This window comes from Pseudophryne corroboree, chromosome 1 (genome assembly GCF_028390025.1).
Source record: "Pseudophryne corroboree isolate aPseCor3 chromosome 1, aPseCor3.hap2, whole genome shotgun sequence".
Lineage (NCBI taxonomy): Eukaryota > Metazoa > Chordata > Amphibia > Anura > Myobatrachidae > Pseudophryne > Pseudophryne corroboree.
In genome coordinates, this window is record NC_086444.1 from 898,848,374 (window position 1) to 898,852,111 (window position 3,738).

The 3,738-nt window shown below is 44.9% G+C and overlaps 1 pseudogene; it reads right to left on the reverse strand.

The window, feature by feature from the left end:
• Positions 1 to 683: 683 nt before the first annotated feature.
• Positions 684 to 802, reverse strand: LOC134939967 (5S ribosomal RNA; annotated as a pseudogene).
• Positions 803 to 3,738: the final 2,936 nt, after the last annotated feature.

A 3,738-nucleotide genomic window follows, 5' to 3' on the forward strand; every position in this document is an offset into this window, starting at 1 on the left:
TTTGCCCAATTAATGAGTCACTCGTGCCTCTGCAAACACGTTATTGTCTTTTGCAGATGCCGTAAGAGCAATCCCTGTGATTGTGCCAGGACTAAAAAGATCGTATGGGAAAATTCTTATCCCCTGCTGGCGGAGATAAGGTGTTATCACCCCCATATTCTTGGTAAATACTCTGGAGACTGTGGCTAACCCAAAGGGTAAGGCCTAGAACTGAAAATGCTGTTGGAGGATAGCAAACCTTAGATAACACTGAAGGACAGTGGTATAGGAACATGTAGGTAAGCATCCTGTATATCCAGGGATACCATATAATCCCCTGGTTCCATGCCAAACATGAGGAACGTAGCGATTCCAAGGCAACCGAGGTTCCAAATGTATTTGTTCAGCATTTTAAGATTGAGCATGGTCCAAAATGACCCATTTGGCTTCCGAACTAAACCCAGGTTGGAGTAAAACCTTGTCCTCGTTTGCAGAAGGAACTGGAATGACTATTCCTGACTGAAGCAATTTCTGAACTGCTTCTTGCAAAGCCTTGTCCTTCGTCTCTACCCAAGATGGGCTGTCTTGAAGGTGAAAGTATAACCTAGAGATACCGTGCCAGATCTGTGCGACCTCAAGAAGTCAGCCTCCCCAGCCTGGGGTCACCCAGGCAGAGGCCCACACCATCAGACTGATGGTTTGTTTTTCTACAGCACATGGTATTCCCAGATGGTCTCCCATCTGAGTACTAACCAGGTCCAACACTGCTTAGCTTCCAAAATCAGATGAGATTGGGCCTATCCACTGTGGTGTAGCTGTAGATCCCAACCAGACTTCTGGTAGCCCGATGATTTCCTGGTGTTCCCAGACTTGTTGTATTGGCTTTTTCCTTTCGCTCTTCCTAGAGACAAAAAAGGACAGAAATGCGGAACTTTAGGTTTGAAACTGTATGTGGAAGGAACTTGACCTTCTTGGAGTCTGCTTCTGACTTCAGAATATCTTTCAATTCTTTACCAAAAAGAATATCTCCAGAAAAGGACAACGATTCCAAAAACTTCCTAGATTCTGAATCAACTTCCACGTACCCAGCTAAACTGCTCTGCGAGCAGGTATAGTTGGGGCTGATGCCCTGGAGGAAAAAATGCCCATACCCAATGCTGCTTCTCCAGGAACATTGCAGTCTGTTTTTTTTATGAGCTATATGAGATTTTTGCTCTACTGAAAAATCTCCTTCCAATGCATCAGCCCAGGCAACCACTGCCTTTTCCATTCAAGCCGAAGCCAAGGCTTGGCCTTATGACTTCTCTAGACAGGGAAAAAAATGTTGTTGTTTTTTTTAAACCCATCCACTGTCCGTGCTTTTGAAACAATCCCCAGCTGGAAGAAGATTATTGGAATTCCATTTCTTAGGAATTCTAAACTTCTTATTGGGCGTAGCCCAAGCCTCTTCCATGATTCCGTCAGCTGATCTGACCCTGGAAACTCATGTTTTGGGACGTTTAAACACAGGTGCCTTGGTTTTTAACACAGGCTCTGCTGAATCCTCTAAGGATAGAATGGCTTCATTGCTTTAATTAACTCAGCTATATTCCAGAGCTGAGACCTACCTCTTTTTCGTATGATGAAGTAGAATAAATTGGGCTTTCATCTTCCGATGAATCTGCACAATGTGTAGCCTGTGAGGGCAAAGATTTACTTACCACTGGCTCTGAGAAGCTGCTGCTGTGAGTGATACACCATAGGTGGATCTGCATGTAAAGGCTAATAGTGTAACCCTATCCCTGGTACAGGATTTTGGAGGAATTATCCATTCAGCTTATTGGATAAAGTCTGAGCAAAGACAGCCCAAGGTGGATACATTTGTACCTGAATATGCCTTGTATTTTTGCTGAAACTAAAATATTATGCACACAAACCATCCTGAACCAGATCATGAGAGGATAATACAGCTTTGCAAAACAAACATGGTATGAGTGTCCTCACCTTTGCCGCTCTTATACATTATAAATAATCAGCACTTCCACAGTATACTACACAATTTTGTGACTGTAAACACTTTAACCTTTTTAAAATGATATCCATCCGACCCTACCCATGCACCAGCATTGAGGATCTGCAAAACAAACTGACAGACATATAGTAAAGTCAGCATCATACTGGCAGTCAGTCACATGCTATACATTAGTATAATACGCAATATGAGAACATCATCAACTACAATAACATTTTAAGTATGTAGGAGAACACATTTACTGAATCATGTTTTAAACAGATCTAACGTATTCAGATGCAATGCGAAAGAAACAACAGTAATGGTATACAGACTCATATGCAATAGGCACTTATCGAACTATTCGTACTCAAAAGCTAGATAGAGATTTAGTGCTGTATTACCCGTACTCAGTAGAGTGGGATACAGGGAGACTCACCCCGCTTCCAAGATCGATCATACGTTAGTGAACGCTGAGTGGATCCAGACGCTACTAGTGTACACTGCCGCTCCATGAACCTAGTGAACACAGACGCACCGGTCACACAGCCGCCTATGCTGCTAAAAGCAGCAGCCCTCTGACCATGGTCCGGCTCCTGCCGCACCAAACAAAAAACTGTTTTGCCTGAGCCAGGGGGCTGGGATATATGGACGGGCCCGTTGCATGCTGGGAGGCCGGAAACTTTGACCGATTGGTGCAAATCCGCTGTCGCTCAATCATATCCCATTGTTATCCTGTGGATAACCTGTGGACCCTGCCGGAGAAAGGACATATATGAGAGAAGGAAATACAATAACAAAGAGTGGCGAGATTTACAAACCAGCACACCACTAACATACAACAACCAGCAACGGCTGGGAACAATAACAGTAACAGCTGAACAGGTAACCACATAACGAAATGCTGCAGAAAAAAGTCAAAACACTGAGGCGGGCACCCAATATCCCTTATGGACTACGAGAAAAGGATTTACTGATAGGATTTTAATACCTATTTTCTCTAGCATCGATAAGGGATATTGGGGAAATCTAGTACGATGGGGACGTCCCAAAGCTTCCAGAACGGGCGGGAATGAGCGGATACTGCTGCAGCACCGCCTGCCCAAACTGGGTATCCTCTTGGGCCAGGGTATCAAACTTGTAGAACTTTGCAAAGGTGTTCTTCACCAACCAGGTAGCAACTCGGCAAAGGGTCAAGGCCGAGACTCCGCGGGCAGCCACCCAGGAAGAACCCACTGATCTCGTAGAATGGGCCTTCAGAGACTTAGGAACAGATGAGGCTGCTGACACATAGGCCTGTTGAATAGTAAACCTAATCCAACGAGCAATAGACTGCTTTGAAACAGGACAACCCTTTTTCTGTGCATCATAAAGCATGAACAAAGAATCCGTCTTTCTGATCCGAGCCATTCTCCTGACATAGATCTTCAAGGCTCTCACAGCATCCAATGCCTCCGGAGGAGCAGAAGTGCCAGAACTGGACGGAATCACAATAGGCTGATTCAAGTGAAATGCAGAGACAACCATCGGCAAGAACTGCTGTCTAGTCCGGAGCTCTGCTCTGTCCTCATAAAAGACCAAGTATGGACTTTTACACGACAAGGCCCCCAATTCTGAGACACGACGAGCAGAAGTCAGGGCCAGTAACATCACCGCCTTCCATGTGAGGTACTTGTCTTCCACCATCATCAGAGGTTCAAACCAGGAGGACTGTAGAAAATCCAATACCACATTCAGATCTCAGGGTGCCGTAAGTGGCACAAAAGGAG